General features: G+C 39.2%; 1 pseudogene across 1 annotated transcript; it reads right to left on the bottom strand.

Annotated features, from left to right (window-relative positions):
* Positions 1–7,157: 7,157 nt before the first annotated feature.
* Positions 7,158–9,872, bottom strand: LOC149837011 (putative F-box/LRR-repeat protein 8 pseudogene; annotated as a pseudogene). The gene has a single exon (XR_016432079.1). The product of XR_016432079.1 is annotated as a putative F-box/LRR-repeat protein 8 pseudogene (transcript).
* Between the last annotated feature and the right edge of the window lie 540 nt (positions 9,873–10,412).

Below are 10,412 nucleotides of genomic sequence, written 5' to 3'. Positions count from 1 at the left end.
TGACATCAAGCGGTTGCCCTCGTGGCCTTAGTCATGTGGATAAGGAGCTTCTCCCCTATCTCAAGTTTGAGTCATCATGTGCATAGCGACAAAAGTTAAAAACCGCATAGTATCGGTAGCCAAAAACTTGTGAGAAATTGTTAAATCTATCCTTTTTTTGGCAAAATCTCAACAATAAAAAATAAATTAAAAATATAAAAATTATTTTTTTATAAGCATGGTAACTGATGATAATTGATGGCGTTCCTTTTCTATTGGACTTTACATATTGGTTTTTTTATCATTCATTTAGTGAGCAACATATTTTGGATTATGAATTTTTGATGTTTATATGCTTTTTGAAAGCGCTAAAAATCAATGACCCACAATACTTTATATTGTAAAGTTTTAAATGCATTGTGAGCCATATTTTTCACATTTCGAAAAACATGCCTATATGTTCTAAAGTCCTTTTGTAAAGCGTATTGCTTACTAAATAAATTATAAAGAATAAATATATGAGGTCTGATCGCTGAGATGCTCAAGCATTGGAGAAGGGGAGTTGTCCAATCACTATTGGTTGTAGATTTTAGACCTTTTTTGGTCCATATTCTCTCTCTATATAATATTAACTGGAAATATGTGAACTAGAGCGTAAATTAGGCATTCGAGCACAATTTTTGCAAATCCAACCATGTAGATGTGTTCGACATGGTCCATTTATTAGGAATAGACTGTTTGATCATGTCTTTTTGACAAAAAACATGATTTTTGGATGCTTGAATATTTACAAAAATTCTAAGTAATTAATATTCAAGCCTTAAAAACTCTTGCTTATGGATCATAATCGGATGATCCAAGAGCCTATTCCTATAAAACCAAGCATGCAGATCACATCCATACGGCAAAATTTCAAAAAAAAAAAGAAACGAAAAAACCAATGAAAATCTAGATTCACGCTCTAGTACACATAATATATATATATATATATATATATATATATATATATAGAGAGAGAGAGAGAGAGAGAGAGAGAGAGAGAGAGAGAGAGAGAGAGAGAGAGAGTAAAACCTGTATTTTTTTAGGATTATAAATAAATAAAGTAAACATCTTTATCCTCAAATTAAAAATTTGTTTCTGACTTTTAAATTTTATTTCATGATGAATTTCGTGTTCATTTACTCATTTCTGGTCAATAAAGGGATAATTGGTATTTTCAGAATTATTTCAGATAATTAACTATTAAAAGTAGTTAATTTATAATTAAAACTATATATTTAAGTGTGTCTTTAACTTATCAAAGTGTTTTCAAAGTATTTTGAGCTTAACTATATGTATTTAAGTAACTTGCAAATGGATTTTATCAAATGAGTATTTTGGTAAAAAATAATTTGAGTGGATATTTTAATCTAATATAATTAATAATTAATGAGTTGCTAAAACAATGATTTGTTTAAAGATTTGATAGCGTGTTTTGTTTAAGCAAAAAATGTGATTTTATTCCGTAAAAGAATTATATGGACCTGTGGTCCATATGGGTTTAAACCTAATGGGTCGAGCCAAACTAGGGTTTTATGGGTTTTTAAAAGTAAAGAAAATTACATTTATTCTATTTGTAATTTTGAAATAATATACATAAGAAAATAGGTTTTCTTTTCATAACCCGATTTAGGGTTTTGAGGCAAGATGGATCCAAACCGGATCCGATTTGGAATAGGCGCACATAGGGTTAGGGATAGACCCATGTGGGGCCCACTAGGACACCCGACCCTATTTGTGCAAGTTTTTTGCTTAATCCAAACCTGTGCGTTTATCATTGCTTATTTACTAAAAAAGATGCTTTGGATTGAATCAATTTAATTACGATTCTTGATTTTTATGTAATCAAGTTTTTGGTACAATATATACCAATGATTTTTTCACTAAGTTAAAAACACGTCTAAACATAAAAAAATGCTTAAACTAATACATGTTTTCTAGTAAATAAAGCATATAGATCTCACGTATGAACTTAGATTAAACAAAAAACACATAAATGTGGTCCAGGAGATAAAAGGTCTAGAAGATACACATAACTATATATATGCGCTATATGCACCGCTGATCGCATGTGCAATCAAAGGAGCAAAAAAAATTTGTGCACAAAAGGTATTTAGCGGCAGTCAAAACCATCGCTAAATACCTGGGCAAAAAAATGAGTTTTAGGTTCAAAACACGACGACTTGTTTTTTTTTTTTCAAAAAAAAAAAAAGGACGCGTGGTGCAAGGCTGTGCATCGTCTGTCAAAAAAAGGGACGGGGGTGGATTTTAGACACGAATTCGATTTTAGTTATCTTTTAGTAGAGTCTCAATCCAAGTCTAACTATGATTAAAACATACCTAGTTGGATTTGGTAATGCCCACATCCTAACTTATTTTGATATGTTCTTACTCTTAGCATCCTCTTCAAGAAGACCTTAAGCCAACCCACCTAGCCAGGAGTGTGGAGCCGTGGGCGGATAGCCGAGTTTGCTTAATGTTTTTTTACACGAGGATGGGATTGGATTATGTCAGTAACTTCAAGTAAAGAAAACACGTGGGACTATGGCATGAGAGAATCTCTTTATAGATAAAAAGAAGTGATGGGACAATGTGGTGCTCATCCATCTCAAGGGTGACCAATAATGCTCAAGAAAGACAACAATAATGGTCATCACTTGGGTGTTGAGCGCCATCCATCCATGACAATCATGATGTTTAATTGAATTTAGCAAAGTGGCAGAGAAGGTACACAAAACATTTTATATCACCTATTCTCCATTGATCGCTCTTGAAACTCATAGTTGCTCCAAGGGGCAAGAAGGTGAATCATTTTTTTTTATAACCCGATGAAACAGCACCCGGGAAGACCTGGTCGCACTGGCTCAGCCTGCCATACCTACTATCATTTGCCAGCAGCATAGAACTCTGAGGCTAGGACCCTTGCCCCAAGAGCCCATACTAAGTGTTGGCTTGCACAGAAGGATGAAACCCACCAGAATCGAAAATTAACTACCCGTCTAGCAGCCAAGGCCCAACCCCCCTTGGGCCCAATACCACGAAGTTGATGACTTGTGAATGTCACCAAGTTGACTGGACATCGCAAGTTTGAAACCTACCTCCTTTGCCACAAGATTGAAGCTGGGAAGTAGCAGGGGACCTCAAGGGTTTTACCAGAGGGAAGCCAGCCAATGTGCGGATGGGTGGGGGGGTGTTTCCCTTGAATTATTAAAAAAAAAACGAATACCACCATAAAACTTAATACTACTGCTAAAACCCTTGTAGTCTACATTATTTTCCCATCCAAAAATATACCAATCGGGAGAGTTTGAAGGTGAATAAGGTACGAGCATTACGAAAAGACAGAGCTATATACCAACATAACATGATTAAAATATGACCGGATGCAGCCAAAGGCCCAACGCAAACTGACATGAAACCCAAGATAAAACAAAAAATGCCTACTCGACGCCAACCTACACCAACATGTGAACTCAATTGTCCAAATGCGGAATCCTCCCATCTCATAAACAGTGCCACACAAAAGACAGCAAAGCCTTGGAATTCAAGAATGCTGATTATCATAATAATAAGCTTTTCCAATAACCACCCGAATACAAAAAATCACACAATTCTCTCACATAATCCTATGTAGTTGATAGCTCAGCACCCTGCACCAGCAGATTATATAGATAAACATGAAGTCAATGGGCTTGAAAATATAAACATCAAGTAAATGAATAAGCCTGTGATATTAAAGGAAGATATGATGAATAACTAAAATGCTAGCATTAAAACATCATCCTTCAAACTCCGCAATAATTTCCTGAGGCAATTCAATGCTTTAAACATATCTGGAAGTCCGTATGTTTGATCATAATCTGATAAGTGATAAACAACTTATATGACACGCTAGGCAGTTATGACCATCATGATCAGGTAACTGAATAGCTTAGACCAAAGACATGGGGACAAAAAGGGTTACAAGTCAGTCAGTGGAGGGAATGACTAGAAGCGCCCACATGGATGAAGAGCCACATGGTAAGTACACAGCAAGTTTATCCAAAAGGAGATCAAGGACGAATCAAGAAAGCATGAAATACCAACAGAATCAAGACGGTAAACAAGGCATTTTGAAGAGCCAGTACCAAGCAACTGAGGTGAAGAGTAACAGCTGATAGAAACAAACAATAAAAGCAGGTAATGGAATCCAAACTAGTTATCAGGGACAGTGCAACTCCTGCTGTTGCTAAAATAAAGGCAAGGAAATATGAGAGAGGGTGTGTGTGCGGGTGCAAGGTATAGAAAAAACTAAACCAAAGGGTACAAATGCAGCATATCAAGGATAATCATCAGAAGATTCAGTCTCTAGAAAAAGAAAATGGATGACAGGAATGCTGATTTCCAACCACTCTCAAGTAAACTCCATCAAATGAATGGTCACAAAAGCAAAGCCACGAACAACTACTACAACGTATTTGAGAAAATCATCCTGCTATGCTAAAGGTAGATATACATAAATGTCCACAAACTGCACCCTAATGTGTCAACAGGCTAAAACATATGTGATCGTGGAATAGCAGTCAATAGAAGGAAACTGATTCCATCGTCTAAGAACAAAGGACGAAATGCAACTCATTTCATGGCCAAAGCCTACGGTATGCATATTCTAGACCAGGATGGACATGGACCTCATGAGATTAGCATCAACAGTTAAGGGAAAGAGAAATTTCTACAGGTTGTTTATGAGTTTCTGCCAGTGCTATGTAAATCCTTGAGTATGGGCACAACATGGAACCATGCAGGTTTAGACCCAATCCAGTTCCTAAGTACATAACGTTTCATGACAGGTAGGTACGTGCTTGTCCAAAGAACATGTTCAAGTTGGCCCAGACTCTTAATATATATCATTCTTCATCTATAACATGAAAATTGTGATATGATCTACAGGAACCATAAGAATTCACATAGAAGCCAGTAGATGAAGTAATAAATGTTCCTGGAATAGCAAGGACAAACCATTGAAAAGTCAAACATGGAAACTTTCAGCAATAGGGATAATCCATTATTGAAGGGATAAAGTAACAAATGTGGCACCTTGCTATCATGGATAAAGCCAGTCAAGATCGTCTTAGAAGAATAGGCCCAAAACTGAATGTCAATGACTCGTAAATTGTCGAACATCAAAATTTTGTAACAAGTTAAAAAATCAAATGAAACAGCTGTGAAGAATATAGGATTGAAGCAAGGTTGCCAGACTAAAAAGCGGAAGCGGAAACAATAAAGGAAGCGGAAGCGAGAAGCGATGCATTTTAAAATGTATAGGAAACAGGAAGTGAGGAATAAAAAAAAACATAAGAATTGAATGAGAATAAAAATGAAACACAAATAAAAATTAAAATAAAAGTGACTACTATTAAATTTCATGATTTTTTAGTATAAAAATTTAATTTTTAACAAAATCTAAAAATGATGACTACCAATTTAGAAAAAGGACATAAAGGTGAGTGAGAAGAGTGAGAAAACACATAAAAAACATGAAAAATTGAGTAAGAGAACATATAAGAAGAATAAATGAAGTGTGTGGAAAGCATAGGAGAAGCGTGGGGGAATCGAGGTTCTCATCAAGTTTTGAAAGCGAGGAGTATCACGCTTCCGAAGCGAGTTTCTGAAAAGTGAGCTTCCCACCTATCATAGAAGCTTTCGGTAACTCTGGATTGAAGTAACAAATGAGAGTACAGTCACAAATGGAAGCCAAAGATGATAACAGCGCCTACATCCAAAGAAAAATGATTTCTCAGCCAAAATGGCACATGATAAAACATTAAAGGCAAATGGTTCAGTTGATTCGAAGTAAGACCTACCAAAAAAGGATACAATGGACTTTTTGGGATATTATAGGGTTTTCTATAGATCTCAGCAAAATCTGGGGAAAATCTCCTATAAAATTATAAAATATAATATAAGAATATGAAAGTAATAAATTTCAACAGTTTTTTTCTTTTGCAAACATCTAAAACGGCAAAAAAATTTTAATAGCAAAAAGTTCAAGGTAAAAAAAAAATCATATTTACAATATAAAAATAAGAAAAGCATGAAAATACTAAAATATGTGGTATTTTGAAATTATTGCAACATATCCAAACTATCAGCAATATATATGACAATTGTACAGACCAAAACAAGAATTGAAGACTTAGTTGAACAATTCACAAATAATAGAAAAGGACTATGGACAGATTGAGGGCAGAAATATCACTATTTTCTCAATGTAGATCATATTATACATGCAGGCTACTCTCACTGAAAGTTAGCACAAATCAAAGAACTGCTCATTACCTTCCAAGCAAAGGACATAGAAACCCTGAAAAATTCCATCTAAAGTCAGAATTGTACTTGATAAACACAAGTAGTGCTCTACGCCTTGTCAAACGAAAACATATTTTGGAAACAGGAACAGCCTTTACAAGCATTGTAGTTGGAATTTGAGGCCAAGATGTACATTTTGGATACTATCATATCAAATCCAGAGGATACATGATGTTACTGGTATAAGTATCCAACTTTCATCAGCCATGACATTCTATTCAGCCAATCAAATGAACCCCCATATATGCAAACCAAAGAATGGATCACACTACAGAAAACAAGCACTGTCCAAAACACTGCCAGAATAATCTCAAAAATATCAAATCATACAAGGGTTGTGACTTGGCCAAATCAAGGAAGGAATAGAGACCAAGCAACAACAAGAGAAACAACAGTAGTAACATATAAAAGGCAATAGCAATAGCAACTAGGGACAATGATTGTAGCATCAATCCCTTTTTCTCGATAGGCAAGCTGGGGAATAACCCATGCACTATTGGAGATGAGACCCCTCGCTTATGATAGTGCAACATAACAAACTAGCTACCGCATTCGACCACGTGTAGCATCAGTCCTTGGTGCAAAGCTATCTAGCAATTACTTTAAAGTTTAAACTAAGCCTTTCATGGGAATATCAGATATGTCCAAATAAGCAAACATTTTGGTGATCAGCAAAGAAAAGAAATAGTTGCACAATTTGCAAGGGCAAGTAAACAACTAGTTAACATTTCCAGAAAGGTTAATAAATCAGAGTCAGCATGGTAGCTGCTGATCGTCGCTGATGTACACCATTAAGATAACAATGCCAATGTTAGACCTCAAATGATAAGAAAAACAAAAACAAAATCGTTCCAAAGCTAATGTATACAACAGCAGTGAACGTATAAGGCTACAAGCAACACATTGCTTAGCCAAGATCCCAACTGGCAACCGTCAAAAAAAGAACAAACGAGAAAAAGAGCAAAAGGAAAGATTTGATGGAGAATACTGAACTTTTCTCATATCTTGATACTCAACAGAAGTGAGATTCAAGAAGAAACACATCTCAATCACTCACAGAAGAACAAGAATAGATGGGAAAACTAAACACACCGAAGTAAACATTCGGACTCTGTTGCACTCGTATTGACAGATGATTGTTCTATTATATAGAGCAGTTGAAGCTGAGGCTGATGCTAAGCAATCATACCTCTTTGTATTTGCTCATACATGCCAATTCAAAGAGTATCATCTCTGTGAATTATGAGTAGAGGAAGAAGACCCACTTCCCCTTCTCACCAACAACACCGAGGCAACATTACTCAATTTAGACCTCAGCACCATCGTCCCTTTACTACCACACACCAAATGAGTGGCCGAAGACGACACTCTCCTGCTGCGCCTACCGTGCCCACCAGATGCTGCCCCTTCGTCCATCACCGCCTCCTCCTCCCCACCTCCTACCACCGAACCAGCATCAACCGATACAACAAGTCCCCTCCTCTGCAACCTCAACCAGCAGACGCTGGCCTTCGTGACCGACCTGCACCTCTTCACCTTCAATTTGATCAGGTTGGGGCAACCCCAACCGATCGCCTCGATCCCACAATCCGTAATAGGGCAATTCTTCACGCACAGCTTCCTCAGTGCACCGAACCTCTCTGCAACGCACAGCATCTCTGCATCCCCTACTGAATCAGTGTTGCAGAGTGCCATCCTCTCCAAGCTCAGGCAATTCTCCGCCAGCGCCTTCAATCCAGCAGCGGTCACGGCAACTCCCATTAACAGAATTTCCTGCAATTCCGAGCACTTGGAGGCGATCGAAACCAGTCCATTGTGTCCGATTCGATTGAACTTGCAGCCGTCCAAGTGTATCTTCCTCAGCTTCCTGCACCCGTTCGCCACTGCAGAGATCCCCACATCAGTGCAATCCGTCGCCCGGCTAAGGAACATCACCTCCAAGCTCCGGCATTTCGAGACCGCGGAGAGACCCCAATCTCCCAACTGCACGTTGTCGATCTGCAGCTCCGTGAGCCCGGACAGGGCGTCGCCCGAATCCTCGAGGATCCGGTCCCAATCGCCGGAGCTCCGACAGACAATGAGGGTCCTGAGGCGCTTCGAGGACCGGATGAGCGGCGAGAAGAGCTGCCCGTTGTGGAGGTCCTTCAGGCAGAGCCTCTGCAGCCCGTTCTCCACCTCCATGGTGGCGCCGTGATGCTGCGGCTGAACGTCGAGCTTCCGCAGGCGCTTCACGGAGAGATCCTCGAGCCCCTTGCAATTGGAGACGATGGAATTGAGCCCGCGGGCGCCGAATCCGCACGACCCGCAGGAGAATTTCTTCAGGGAAGGCGAGCACGAGATGGAGAAGGAGTGGAGGCCGTGGTCCGTGATCTCGACGCAGCCCTTGAGCTTCAGTTTCTTGAGGCGGGGGAGGCCGGAGGCAATGCGGGCGAGTGCCCTGTCGTCGAGGGAGATGAGCTTCCGGGAGCACTTGAGGGCGAGGACAGAGACGTTGTCGAAGCGGAGAAGGAGGTGGGGGAGGAAGGGGGAGAGGTCGGAGCGAGCCCGGAGGATGAGCCGCTGCCGAGACTTCGACTCGACGGCCTTCCACCGGCGGCAGACGAGGGAGGAGGCGTTGCGGTCGTCGCAACCGAGCTTGGAGAAGATGGTGGCGAGGCACTCGTCCGGGAGGAGGATGGTGAGGTCCTGGTTGGTGGCGTCGCCCTCATTTGCGGAGGGGGTGGTTGCAGAAGTGGGTGGTAAAGAAGAAAAAGAGGAGGAAGAAGAAGAAGCCTGACCCATATTTCTATTTCCTCTTCTTCCTCTCAAATTTGGGGAGCCGTTGAAGGAAGAAGAGCAAGTGGGAAGTCAGACTATGAGAGGGTTTTGAACTGGAAGGAGGGAAGAAGTAGGTTGTGAGAGCAATGAGAAGGATTTGCGGAAGAAAGGAATATATAAAGGTGGAATTGGAAAGCAGAAAGAGGGTATTTTGATTACTCGATTCTTTCTAGTTTAAGATACCATGAAGAAAAGTAGGAGGAGGTGAGAGATGAAGAATTTGATTTTAGCATGAGAAGCGAGAGCAAAGAGAGGTTCTCATACGGATAATATGGGGTGTGGACGAAGGAGGTTGGGAGTAAAAGACGAATGCAGAAGAAAAGAAAATATCTACTGGTGTAATGCAGGAGATGCTTTTCTGGGTCATCACCTTCTTACTTTAAACGGCTGAGAGAGAGAGAGAGAGAGAGAGAGAGAGAGAGAGAGAGAGAGAGAGAGAGAGAGAGAGAGAGACTTAACAATGGAGCTCGGGAAAAAGCAGATGGAGAAGAGTGAAGAGATCAGGAATATAAAAAAGAGAATACAGAAGAGAACAAACATCTCATTGTTGGAAATGAAGGCAAGAGGAAGAAAACTTTTCCTGAACCCTTGTCATACATAAGACGCCATGAAAGAAGGAGAAAGAGAGCCCGGAGTCTATGAGGGAAGAGACGTCAGAGGGGTGCAGGAACAAAAGAGAATTCTTGGATAGAACCGAAATTGAAATTGTGGGGAACAAGTTTTATGGTGCCTCCCTAGTTTTACTCATATCTTTTTACTCTATTGTCTGCCTTGAAATTACCACTTAACTATTGTCTGCTGCAGTAAGAAACAGAGGATGTAAATTTGAAAATTAAGAGCTGTAAAGCTGATTTTATTGTTGTTATGGAACAGAGTCGTCGTTTAGATCAAAGACAAAAAGTACAAGCCCATGGTCTAAGAAGCATGAAGTTTTCAATGAAAACCTCTGTGGACTTGTTGGGGGTGCTTGTGCCATTTTAAAAGCATTGAGTGTATTTGCTGGTGTGCTTCTGTAATTATATATATATATATATATATATATATATATATATATATATATATATATATATATATATATATATATATATATATATATATATATATATATATACTGAGCATGTAAGGAATATGCCATTATTTGTTGAACCTGTTTAACTTGTCAGAGAAGTGTACAAGCTTAAGGGTTAAAAGGAGTGTTTTGAAACTCAATTTGAATCGTAGTGGTATCT

This window comes from Nuphar pumila, chromosome 5 (genome assembly GCF_984573655.1).
Source record: "Nuphar pumila chromosome 5, dmNupPumi1.hap1.1, whole genome shotgun sequence".
NCBI lineage: Eukaryota > Viridiplantae > Streptophyta > Magnoliopsida > Nymphaeales > Nymphaeaceae > Nuphar > Nuphar pumila.
This window is presented reverse-complemented; position numbering and strand designations above follow the sequence as displayed.